General features: G+C 40.8%; 1 pseudogene; it reads left to right on the top strand.

Annotated features, from left to right (window-relative positions):
* Positions 1 to 11,296, top strand: part of LOC149287472 (G protein-coupled receptor 83-like) — a 47,690-nt pseudogene extending 36,394 nt beyond the window's left edge.
* The last annotated feature ends 2,738 nt before the right edge of the window (positions 11,297 to 14,034 follow it).

Raw genomic sequence — 14,034 nt, 5'->3', positions numbered from 1 at the left:
TTAACATGTCAGCAGTAGCAGTTACAGACTGATGAGAGTTGAAGTGTAAGACAGTGACAGGCTGAAATTAATGCTCTTACCTACCACACTGCAATTTAATAGTTTATTGTGGTGCAGAAACTGTACTGTTGTAAGGGTGGGTGGATGGAAGAACCTCTAGTGTACTATTGTAGTGTATTACAAGGACAACAGCAGACATTTTCCACCACCCCCATGTTCCTAAATAGATTTAGTGGATTAAGACAGTTGCCCATTTATGCTACTAGCCAAACCTGTAATTTGTAAACAAGTTAATTTTTTATTATAATATCAATTTTCTTTTTTTTATAAATAAATATTGGTGATAAAACAAGGCATTCTACTGGCCTTGCAGACAGTGTGACTGTCTTTCAGTTGTTTGAAATTTAAAACCTGTACCTAAGTAATTTAAGACAGTTGCTCATTTAGGCTACCAGCTAAACCTCTAATTTATGGATAAAACAAAATATTTTTTATTATGTTCAATTCATTACCGAATAATAAATATTGATGACAAAATCTGGTATTTGACCGTGTGAAATTCCTGAGTAAAGGGTATACTTTTTTTTTTCATTTTTACTGGCGAGTATAAAAAACTTTTGGAAATATGCATAAGAAGCATTAATTACAGTGTTAGTGAGATGGGCAGAGCTGGCAGCAGGCTGTACAAAAAAATAGTCAGGTGATCACCGGTATACCAGTCCCAAGTAGGAAGAAGCTTTCTTGCTTGAAGTCAGAAATTGAACTACCCCTACCAGCAGCGGGAGCAGTACCTACGAACATCCTCAATCTACTAGTAGCGCTAAAATCCTGTCCACCTTACCCTCCAAAGTAAGGCACAGTTTTAGTCACAATTCGCCCTAGATCCTGACCCCTCAGTGATTCCTTGGTTGTAATTGGTTGACTCCTTGGTTGTAATTGTAGCGTGCAAGATATTTTATGGTGAAGCATGGAATAAAGCCACCACTGCCAGTGTAACCCTAACCACCCCTGGCGATACCACTACTGTAAGCACTGGCAGCACTCTCCAGAGCAAAGAGGGGCAGCAAGCAGTTGCACTGTCGGATGATAGCAACACATCTATTTTTGCCCCAGAAGATAGTGAGGAAGAAGAGGCAAGGTCTATGCTTGCAGCAGGCGTGAACCATCTCCCCAGATGTAAAAGGATATGGTCATATTTTATGATGATGTTGTTGAAGACAATGACCTGGATTTAGATTATAAACCAGACTTGGAGGAGTCATGTGACAAATCTAACAATTTCTTGGTTGAATGTGTTCCTCCTTCCACTGTGCAGAAGCAGCAGCATACCTATGCCACATGTTCTCCTTCATGTACTGGCAACACTTCCACCACCACCAGCACAAAAAACAACGAATACATCTGCTTTCTCATCTGGTGGACAACATGGTAGTAAAGCATTTTGAGACTATGGGAGATGGTGACAATAGAAGGTGCAGGTTGTGTCATAAGGTGAGCAGAGATAAGGTTAAAGGACATTTCACCAATTCTGGGATGAATCAATACCTACTTACACACCACAATGCCGCTTTGCTTCAGGGGAAAGTGAAGGCATTGGCAACAACAGGAAACCGCCAGCAGCAGCAACTGCCAGATCAAAGGATATGGTGAGGCCTCAGCCATCTCAAAGGATGCGACTGATTCCCAGAGACAGGTAAGGCACAGACATCCACTGCATTAGCCAACCCTAGAACCCTTTGGGGCTTTTTATTCAAGGTGCATGTGAAAGCAACAGTCAAATAAAGTGACACAACTGCTTGGTCAGTTTATCGCTGTTGGAAGTTCTTCCTTCTCAATAACCGAGATGGAGTTCTTCTGGCAGCTGCTAGGGGCTCACGCTCCCCACTACAGCCTCCCCTGTCACACCACCTTCAGGATTATACTGTCCTCACTTTACCAGTCTTGTGTGTCATTGTTAAAGACCAAGCTGTCCAAGGCAGCTGGACAAAACATCCACTCCACAGGTGGCATATTGAGGGCCACTAATGCACAGCATGCCTTTATTTCATTAACGATATACCGGTGGCTGCCCAAATATCTGGAGGATAAGGACAGGACCATGATAGCTAGTGTAGGTAGAGGCACACGGGGTGAAAGGAGGGGTGGAACTGCAGCAGAAGCGCAGCAGGGTTACGGATACTTTCCTACTCCACTCTAAAGGTTATAGATGAGAAGCACACATTAGCTCATATTTTGGCCGCTCATAGGAAGATGCTAGTGTAGTGGATTGGACCACAGGCAGACACAGCAGTAGAAATGGGAAATGTGGTGACTGATGGGGCAGGAAACAAGGGCAGCTATTCCAGCTGATGGCCAGTGTAGGCTTTCGAAACTGATTGAAAAGTGCCATAGGATTGCCAGGCACTTTTGCCATAGCATGAAGGCAAGAAAGCAGTTGAGGAAGGAACAGGAAAACACAGGCCTACCCCATCACCGTCTACGTCAAGATGTAGTCACCTGCTGGAACTCCACCATGGATCCTAGAGCAGCAGTGGGCTCTTTACTCCACGTCCTCTGAGCAGAGCATTGAGGTGTCCAGCCCACTGGGTAGAAGGGAGTGGGCATTAATGGGGCAGGGGTGTGACCGATGATTTAAGACAGAGCGCTGCTACTTTGGGCCGGGTCTTCCCCCTACTTACCAACCTTGAACAACACATGTATTACTTGCTGGAACAAAATGATGTCTTTCCAAGGAATAAGATTACAAGTGGAGGTTGTGAAGCTGGTCAGTAGGCTGATATGAAAGTCATCAGGGACACCCCAGAGTGCATGCTGGCCACCTTCTGTGACCCAATGTTTAAGGTCAAGTTGGCCCTAATAAAATTATGTTAAAAGTTGGAGACATGCTTGTCTGTAGGGTGCACGAGATGCAGCAAAAAAGGGGGACATTTTTGAGAGAGATGCAGAAGTCCTTAATAAGCAACAGTAGCAGTAGTGCCGGCCACATGTCCAATTCCCATTTCTTTGCAACCATGCCGAGCAGCTGCACTAGACCCACCGGAGCATCATTCATTTGGGCAGCTGACCTTGATACTTTGGTGGGTACTTGTACCACCCAAGCTCCCCAGTCAGAGTAGCACCTCTGAAATGGTGAAAGCCTATTTTGATAAATTGCCGCTACCCTCCTGGTACTGACCTTCTATGTCAGGGGCGTCCAACATGCGGCCCGCGGAACCTAGAGGTGCGGCCCGCGTGAGATCGGCAGCCAGGATCACAAGAGCCCTGCTGCTTACTTATGGGAGGGGCTATTCTCTGATCCAGTCCTGCCTCCTCTGTGGGGAGAACGAGGGAGGCCGCGCCCCCTGCTGAAGTCTGTGAGCGGCATCGAGAGCTGTAGAGCAGGTAAGGGGGTGGGGAAGGTTGTGTGAATGAGTATGTCTGATTGAGGGAATGAATCTGTGAATGAATGAATTTGTGTGTGTGTGATAGCATGGATGTGTAAGTGCTGGAACCTAGGCATGATGGGACTGTGATTGCTGTTAGCAATCACACTCCTATCATGCCAAGTCAGCCAGTACATGCTGAAACCTGGCTAGCTGCCCCCCTTGTGTATTGATGCTGCCAGCAGTATGGGGTCTGCACTTACAGCCACCCTGTACTAGCACGTATTGGCTGACTTGGGATGATAGGAGTGTGATTGCTAACAGCTAACAGCAATCTGCTAACAGCAATCACAGTCCCATCATGCCTAGGTTCCAGCATTTACTGGTTGCCTGGGTATAAAAAGAGTGTGTTTGCTGTTAGCAATCACACTCCTATCATGCCAAGTCAACCAGTACATGATGAAACCTGGCTAGCTGCCCCCCTTGTGTATTGATGCTGCCAGCAGTATGGGGTCTGCACTTACAGCCACCCTATACCAGCATGTATTGGCTGACTTGGGATGATAGGAGTGTGATTGCTAACAGCAATCTGCTAACAGCAATCACAGTCCCATCATGCCTAGGTTCCAGCATTCACTGGTTGCCTGGGTATACAAGTCATATTGTTGTGTTACTTTTAATAAAAGCATGGTTACACACTAAAATTGGACAAAAAATACAATGCCCAGCCAACCAGTACATGCTGGAATCTGGGTATGCCTGAGATTGCTGTTAACAATCATAATATATCATTTTTTTGTACAATTTTGGTGTGTAACTTACTTTTAATAAAAGTGTGTGTGGGGGTCACTTTCAGTTTCGGCTAAGTGAACCCTGAATTTTCGGTTTTGGTCCAGAATTTTCATTTTAGTGCATCCCTAACATAAATAGAACTATTTTATTTTTACTTATCCAGAATCCTGAATTTGTAGGCCCAGAAATCCCAGAAATCAGTGAGAGGAAAAGTAAAGGTTTTGTGTCATTTACTTTATTTTAATCTGCATATTTTATTAAAGGCCATATTTTCTCTCAGTGAAAAATTAGTGCGGCCCTCGCACCTATACAATTCTGATTAAGTGGCCCACTGCAGAAACAACTTGGACACCCCTGTTCTATGTGATTGGGATCAGAAAGCTGTTATCTGTTATCTCTTTAGTGGCCCAGCAATTGCGTTCATGCCCACCCACTAGTGTTTAAAGCAAGAGGGTTTTGTCTGTGACAGGTAGCATACTCAACCCCCAGAGAACATCTTCTGTCTTCTTCCCTACTCTGAGTGATCATTTTGGTTAATTTTGTACTGCTTCCCAGGGCTGCATGTGCCGAGGTCCGGTGCCCGACTACTGATGTTGCTCTTTGGCCGGCCATACTTGTGGTGCAACTAAACTAAATGCTGGGGACTGTTTTTCCAATTGCAGCATTTTCTAAGTGCATTTGGAGATAATCTGGAGGTGATCTGGTGGGGACCATAAGTAAAATCAGGGATCATCAGCTAAAAGTACTCATGTAGACTGGAAAAAACAAACAGTTGGGTCTGCAAACAAGGAGTAGAGACATCCCAAATAATTGGGTAATTGGTAGAATAGCCAACAGGAAAGAAGCATGTGCTAGATTTAGTATTTACAAATGGAGACTTGATTTTGGATGTCACTGTAGGAGAGTGTTTGGGCTCCAGTGACCATTAATCAATATCATCAATATTTATTTTAGCTCAGTGACCCCTGCAGATGACTCTTGATAGTGTATTGTTCATGATAGTTTAAAATCCTATTGGGATATTTTTATAATGACAAATACAGTCATCTGAAACAGAAGCAGGGTTTAGAGTTAATTGAATCTTTGACTATATAAAAATTAGGGCTAGAGTCTACAGATGTCAAAGAAAAGCTGTAGCTATCCTGTGTATCCTGCTAAGTAAAAGCACATTTTTTCTGTCTCATCTTGGCAAACAGCATTCAGCCACTTCACAGGTTATTCTTGTAGGATAATATGAGAGAGATTTTAGTGGCTAAAGTATAAAACCTTACTGTGAGCTTTCTGTAGATGCAGGTATCTTGTAACATTTATAGCATGTTCAATATATATATTTACTAGAAGCATGAATGTTTTTAGTAGCATACATTATAAATATGGTAACGGTATGGTAATGAGTAAATTCTAACGTGAATGCACTTGCATCTGTAATGCACCATAACTGTTGTATGCAATGAATTAATGTGAATCATCTACTTCCAAGAAGGGCATTGATAATATATCTATAACAAATTGTATACAAAGAAATGCAACTTAGCTCATTTTCATGCACATGAGGAAAAGTCATCCAATTACCAACCATAATGTATGCAAGTAAAACCAGTAAAACCATTAAGGTTTAATATTCAAAATGTCCCACTATTTTAAGACACTTCAAAAATTATTATTATTGTGGTATATGCACAAAAACACCACAATATGTGAAGACATTTCCCCTTCTAACATATGTATTTTACAATATTTATTCCTTCCAAGAAAAAGGTAGTTTATGAAGTAAATTTATAATTATATATCTCAAGTTATCAACAATTGCCTCCGAAGCTCAGCCAGTGTTACTGAAGTACCGCTATATAGTGGCATTCAGCAATAAAAAAAACAATTCAGATTTGATTTCAAACTGCCACCCATTAGATATATACTGCCTCTAACAAGATGGCAGCTGCCAAAATGAAAGAGTTTCCAGGGAGTCTCTCCAGACCCTCCTGAGACCTTTGAGCTCCCTGTGCAGGTTGACTACAGGTACTGCAGCCAACCATACAGGTCAATGGAGTAAACATAGTAAAATAAATAAAAATGTAATAAAATTTAAAAGTAAAAAGACCCCAGTGATGTCACCATGATATCATAAGGGGAACCATCCAGTTCAAAGAAAATATGGCCAAAAATGTAACCAAAATAAAATATTTTCTGAGCAAGTCCTTAAATTGGAGCTGCATCTTCCCAAAATTCCTGACATGGAAAGAGTAAAAATAGCAGCATTTGAAATAGCCTGTGGTGTCTAGTTTTCAAAAATATATGATTTGATGGTGCAAACTGACCAGATGTCAAAATAAAAATAAAAATAAAAAAAAGAATTTCCACCTCCCAAACAGACCTATGCATTGGTGGTATAACTGTACCCAGGGGATGTTGCTGAACACATATTTGGTAGTTTGACGCAGACATATACCAGGAGTTGTAAATTGTATTGCAAACAAAGGCTGGTGGTAAAATGTGTGCATGGAAAGAGTTAAAATACCAGCATTTGTAATACCCTGGATTGTATAGTTTTCAAATTGTTTCATTGGGTAAATTGAATTGGCCGGGTTTAAATATGTCCCAAATAGGGCATGGGCACAGGATCACCAAATGTCAATGTTTAAAATTCGCACCTCCCAAATGTGGCCATTTGGCCCCCAAACACCCAGGCCAACCTATGCATGAATGGTATCACTGGTATCAGGAGATGTTGCTAAACACATATTGGAGTGGTGTTTGACAGTGACATATACCGGTTTGACTGGCTAGTAGTAGAATTAGTACGTAGTACATTTGATATGCCCTGGGGTATGTATTTTCAAAAATATATGGTTTAACGGGGGGTAAAAGGAACTGACCGGCTTCAAAGGTGTCCCAAACATAGCATCCGAGGGAAGAATGACCAGTTTTAAAAAAAATGGTTTTGTAATAGCAATATGCTACATGTAATTTTTGCTCTATAACTTGCAAACAAAAAACATAAAAACATTGGTTATTTCAAAACGTACATCAAATAGTCGAATCTACATAGTTTTTTTTCCCATGAGCCTTTGTAGACGAGTAAAAGATTTTTCAAAAAAGTAGGAACAAAAAAAAAAAAAAAAAAAGATACATTAGATAAATTAGACATGATCGAAATGTAAATATTAATGTAGGAAAAAAAAGAAAAAGCCCGACTATAAGACTACCCTATAGGAAAAAAGTTTTACTAGTAAATATTAATTCATGTAAACTATTTTTTACATAATTAATAAAAGCTATGATTGAGAAAAATATTTTTTGTTTTTATTTTTTTTTATTTCCCAGTTATGCACATCTGCCCCCAGGCTTGCCACTCTGCCCACAGAAATGCCTTATACCCCCCATTTGCCACTCTGCCCCATGATGTGCCTTTTAACCCTCTATATGCCACTCTGCATCTAGAAATGTCTTATACCCTCCTATGTGCCACTGTGCCCCATAATATGCCTTTTTACCCCCTATATGCCCCTCTGCCCCATAAGGCATATCATGGGGCAGAGGGGCATATAGGGAGTAAAAAGGCATTTCTGGAGGTAGTAATATATATATATATATATATATATATATATATATATATATAAAAACAGCAATCACACTCCTATCAAGTACATGCTGGAACCTGGGGATGGTAGGAGTGTGATTACAGCCTCCCTATGCCATGCTACCACCCCCCCTTACACATCCATGCTATCACACACACACACACACACACACACTCATTCACAAACATTTAAATACTCATTCATTCCATTAATCACACATACTTGCTCAAAAACCCTCCCGAAAGACCTCGATTATAAGACGAGGGGTATTTTTCAGATCTGAAAAAAACCTTGTCTTATAATCGAGCAAATACGGTAATTTGTGTGAGTTCACTAAATAACAGAGGGGAATATTAGAGCTAAACACAAGCATCAGAAAAATTTTAGCCATTGTCACAAATGGGTTAAGAACTCTCTGTTGTAAATCTATAACAGATTTCAGAAAATCAGTAAACATTACGGTGAATGAAGCAATCAATACTAGGTAGAAAACAATTTGTGGGTATCAAGAAATACAGTAGCAGAACACGACACCACGAGAACTAATATTCCATTGCCAGCAACAGGTGTGACATCAGTGTTCAAGCAAACTAACAATGATCCTACATCTGGTCCTACCTATACCCACTGTTTGGAATGTAATTAATTTATCATATTTTACTTAGCTAGTAATAAATACAAGATATACTACTGCATCAACAACAAGATTTATCAACCAGCAGCACAAATCTAACTACTAGGTTGCATCAAAACCATAACTCACCTTTTTAAAGTCTCAGTGCCTAGTCCATCCATGTTTTGTGTTCAGTTCATGGTTGAATGTTTTCCACATGTTCTCAAATTAATGCTTCAACCACTCTCTTTCTTTCTTTCTTTCTTTCTTTCTCTTTATTTCTTCACACTGTTCATATCCTTTTATCATGTCAGAGATAATTGTTAATTTATTTGTTCATGCCACCACACCCGATATATTTCACATGAAATACCACCATCTTGTTGTCATCTTGTTTTCTGTTTTTGTTTAGAAAGCATTCCTCCTGTCTTTTTAGGGCACAGAGACTCAAATAAAGTGTCTTCTTATGGCTTTATTTGTCCTGGCTCAATCCCTGGTAATTTCCAGCAGAATTGTCTGTTTCATCAATGCACACATATTTGAATGAGTACTATGGTCATCATATGGTGGATCAATCCTGCAGAGATATGAGGGATTTAGAAGCAGGGGTAAGAGGGTTCTATGTGCCCTTGAATACTTCAGCCATCTTTTTAACTTGCTACTTAAATGAATGGCCACACTTATAGTACCCATGCTTGGCTAAAATGGTTAAGTGGTTCAACATTGAGCTGGTACAGTAGCAAGCAGCAGTGGTACTGATTTAGGGGATAGGTGTTGCAAGAACTTAAATCCATTCTGTAGTGATTTTCACAGTAAAAATGCACCATATTCTCAGAAATCATAGAGGATGGTGTGTTTGAGATATTTGCACTGTAACTGAATTGGTCCAATGGAGGAATTTTTTTTAACCCTCTGTAGATTTTAGAAAAATCCAATTTGCTATGTATTGGGCTAATATTTGGGGCGCTATAGCTTTATATTTCCACAGTAAAAATGCACCATATTCTCGGAAATAATAGAGGGGCATGTGTTTGAGATATCTGCAGTGTAACTGTATTGGTCCAATGGGGAATTTTTTTTTAACCTCCTTTAGAATGTTGAAAAATGGCAGTTGCTGTCTACTGGGCTGATATTTGGGGCGCTATAGCTTTAAATTTCCACAGTAAAAATGCACCATATTCTCAGAAATCATAGAGGGGCATGTGTTTGAGATATCTGCAGTGTAACTGTATTGGTCCAATGGGGAAATTTTTTTTAACCCCATGTAGAAGGTTGAAAAATCCCATTAGCTGTCCACTGGGATGATATTTGGGGCGCCACAGCTTTAAATTTTCACAGTAAAAATGCACCATATTCTCAGAAATCATAGAGGGGCATGTGTTTGAGATATCTGCAGTGTAACTGTATTGGTCCAACGGGGGATTTTTTTTTAACCCCCTGTAGAATGTTGAAAAATCCAATTAGCTGTCCACTGGGATATTTGGGGCGCCATAGCTTTAAATTTTCACAGTAAAAATATTTGCACTGTAACTTAATTGGCCCAATGGAGGATTTTTTTTTTTAACCCTCTGTAGAATGTTGAAAAATCCCATTTGCTATGTATTGGGCTGATATTTGGGGCACTATAGCTTTAAATTTCCACAGTAAAAATGCACCATATTCTCGGAAATAATAGAAGGGCATGTGTTTGAGATATCTGCAGTGTAACTGTATTGGTCCAATGGGGGAATTTTTTTCAACCCCCTGTAGAATGTTGAAAAATGACGGTTGCTGTCTACTGGGCTGATATTTGGGGCGCTATAGCTTTAAATTTTCACAGTAAAAATGCACCATATTCTCAGAAATAATAGAAGGGGGTGTGCTTGAGATATGTGCAGTGTAAATATATTGGTCCAATGGGGGAATTTTTTTTAACCCCATGTAGAATGTTGAAATATGACATTTGCTATGTATTGGGCTGATATTTGGGGCACTATATCTTTAAATTTCCACAGTAAAAATGCACCATATTGTAAGATATTATATAGGGGTGTGTGTGTGAGATATGTGCAGTGTAAATGTGTTGGTCCAATGGTGTAATATACGCAGAAATGTTATAAAAGGTAATTTGCTAGATATGAGCGGATATTTACCTTTAATTTGTTTAATAAACGTATCAAATTTTGCAGGGAGATATATTTGTGTGAGAACTCTGCAAAATCCACTAAAAATTGTAACATTATATGATTATTATCACATTTCCAGGTCTAATGCACCTTTTGATAATCTAAAGAAAAAGCGTCTGATGGCATGACCACTTATTTGAAAGTTTCTGATAGCTTGACTCCAGTAGAAAACCTATGTGTTTCCTTACATATATTTTAAAAAGCTAATGCACACTAAGACATAGTAAGGACAAGGGACAAAGATTTTTTTATATTAGTTTATGATATGAATTTAGTTTGTGATATAATGTTTGTGAATGTGCTCTTGCAGGGGGGCTGAGGATGGCCTCAGACCCAGAAGGGAGTGGTTCTGTTTCAGATACTAAGCTGAATCCAGTCCCAGGCCTAAAACTGGATGAAGGCCAAAATGTCACAGTAAATGTGAGTAAGAACTTTAAAGAAAGTTCCATCAGGAAAACATTGTCTGTTCTGGATAAGAAGCTGGGTGATGTCTCTCAGAATCAGCAGGTTTCGTGTGCAATGTTAAAAGACATAAGCAAGCAAAAGCAAGTTTTGGTAACAAAAGAGGAAAAAGTAACAGAGCAATTTAAGAAAGCAGAGTTATTGCAACAGATTGATCAGATCAATGCTGAGCTTCTGTCTCTGCAGAAAAGAATAAATGAAAAGGCTGCAGAGATTGAAAAGCTAAAAGGTGAAGTTCAAGGAGAGGAAACTAAACTTTACCAAATGCAAAAGACAAACCCATTAAAGATTAAGAGTTTGCCAATACAGTCAGTGAAAGGTTAAAGGTGTTGAGAAAATAATAAAGAAATTATCAGAGAAAATGTGTTCTGTACCTGCCACTCTATCCGTTGATATAAATGAGGTTGAAATATCTGCACCGATTCCAGAATCACAAGAACTAGCTGAACGTGATAGACCCCGTGAGGTGAAACCAGTTCAGTAATCCCAGCTCAGTCTGCAGCCTCCAACACCAGCATTTTAACTCCTGAGTGTCCAAGTGAAATCCGAATACACAGTTTAAGATCAAGGAACATAAAGTGTGTTGTGGAAAGGCTAATGGAGAAGAGTACAAAGGATTTACACCCAGAGCCACAACCTTTGCAAGAGGGAAGAGGTGAAGGGCAAGAAGTATGCAGCTCTGGTCTCTTAGTTGGCTCTGAACAAAGTTTGGGGCCTGAAACAAGTGCTGAGTGCAACCTAAATTAATTATCTGTTTTGACAGATGACCATACAACAGAGAACACACCATCTGCAGCACAAATGCTGGGTGGAAGGAGTAATCTACAAACTGATGCTAATAAAGCAAACTCAGAACAAAAACATGGACTGGATTCAAGGACTGAACTGATTTCAAGAACAGGTGAATCAGCCAGCACTCAGATAAGTGCAGATATAACTCTTTCTAGAGTTAGTAGTAAATCATTTTCAAGTGTTGCACGGCCAAGAGGAGATACTCCAAGATGCAAGCATGCTGTGCGACTTCTATTCTCTGGACCTGAAACGGATATTCCAAACAGAAAAGTAATTGGTCATGGACTCTTAATAGACTTTATGGGCTTCTCTGCAGAGAATATATTTGCCCTTATTAACTTTCCTGGTTCAAGGCAATTTGGTATTAGCTTTAAGTTGGTGCAGAACCTTGATATGTTTTGGGAGATTTTTCATGGGACAAAAAATGATATTATCTGGAAGAACATAAAACTTGTCCAGCTTACAAGACAGGCTACAGCCTCTGTGACGCTCCTGTTTCAAACAGAGATTCGTTAATTTCTAACGATAATTTGTTTTCCCTTAGTCCTAACGGCAGCACAAGAGGGGTATTACTGCCCCTGTGAACAATTAGGACAGGTGAAAAGTTAATGATTTACACAATTAAATAAGCAATTAACCCCCTTTACCCCACCTATAAAAGGGAACTCCACCCCTAACCACAGTGTGCTATAACAAGAATAATAAAAAAAATATAAGAGGGAGGGATATTAGTGTGCTGCCGTTAGGACTAAGGGAAAACAAATTATCGTTAGAAATTAACGATTCCCTTACGTCCTAACTGGCAGAACAAGAGGGGAAGTAGCTAGAAGATCACCTATGAGGGAGGGTCTTCCGGCTGAACGACGTTTAGAACAGACTGCCCAAAAGCAGTGTCTTCCGAACATCTTAAATTTAGCCTATAATGGCTTATAAAAGTGGAGTCAGAACTCCAGGAGGCTGCAGCACAAATATGTTGAAGAGGGATGAGGCCCCTTTCAGCAGCCGAGGTAGCTACCGCTCTGGTAGAGTGAGCGCGAACAAAGGCGGGAGGAGGCAAGCCTTGAGCTGAGAAGGATTCTCTGATGGCTTCCTTCATCCACCTGCTCAGGGATGGTTTAGAAGCTTTAGATCCTTTGTTCCTGCCAAAAAACTGTAGAAAGAGATTTTCATCTTTCCTGAAGACACCGGATCTTTGCAGATAGATCTGCAGACATCTGGGGATGTCAAGAGTATGTAGAAGAGATTCTTCTTCTGTTGAAGGATCCGGGTGAAAAACAGGTAGAGAAATGACCTGATTAATGTTCTGAAACGAAGGAATCTTCGGTAAAAAAGCTGGCAGGAACCTTAGGAGAACCCTATCAGGCAGGAATAGGGTGTAAGGTTCAAAGGCACACAGAGCTTGCAACTCGAATGTGGACTGCAGAGAGGTGGGAGAGGTTCTGCTCTGCCCATGATAGGATCATTCCCACTTCCTTGAGAAGAGGTTGAGATCTCGTGCCACCCTGTTTGTTGACATAATAAACCGCCGTCATGTTGTCTGAATGAACTCTCACCGCTTTGCCGCGGATTTGAGGAGCAAAGTGAAGGAGCGCCAATCTGATTTCTCTGAGCTCTCTGAAGGTCGAAGACATAAGGCTCTCTGGACAGGACCAAGTACCTTGTACTGGAATGTCCTCTAGATGGGCTGCATCCGTGGTCAACAGAATCCAGGCTGGCTGAATCAAGGACCTCCCATCTTTCAGATGCTCCCACCAACTGAGGGAGCGACGGACTTGAGGAGACAGGGTGCACATTTTGTTCAACCCTAATGGGTTGCGATTCCAAATGCCCAAAACTGCTGATTGGAGAGGGCGTAGGTGCCAAAGGGCCCAAGGGACTGCATGCGCAGTCGCTGACATGTGCCCTAACATCTTCATAAGCGTTCTGATGGACACAGACTGAGGGGTCCTTAGAGAACTGGCGGCTCTGACAACCCGATTGTGTCTGTCGAGAGACAGAGAGAGAGAGTCATCCGGGTCGAGTCAACCCCAGAAACTTCCTGGAAGTGGATGGAACCAACTCGGACTTTAGGAAGTTTACTATCCACCCTAACTGGTGGAGAAAAGCCAGAGTCTGCTGAAGATGAGAATACAGAATTTCTGTAGAAGCGGCTTTTAGAAGCCAATCGTCTAAATATGGGACGATTTCTAGGCCTTCTAGACTCAAGATTGCTACCACGGCAACTACAACCTTGGTAAAGGTATGAGGAGCAGAGGAGATTCCGAAGGGAA

This window comes from Sceloporus occidentalis, unplaced genomic scaffold (assembly GCF_023333645.1).
Source record: "Sceloporus occidentalis isolate IW3139 unplaced genomic scaffold, rSceOcc1.0.p SCAF_60, whole genome shotgun sequence".
Classification (NCBI taxonomy): domain Eukaryota; kingdom Metazoa; phylum Chordata; class Lepidosauria; order Squamata; family Phrynosomatidae; genus Sceloporus; species Sceloporus occidentalis.
Note: the sequence above shows the minus strand (reverse complement) of the source record. Positions and strands in the feature narration are given on the sequence as shown.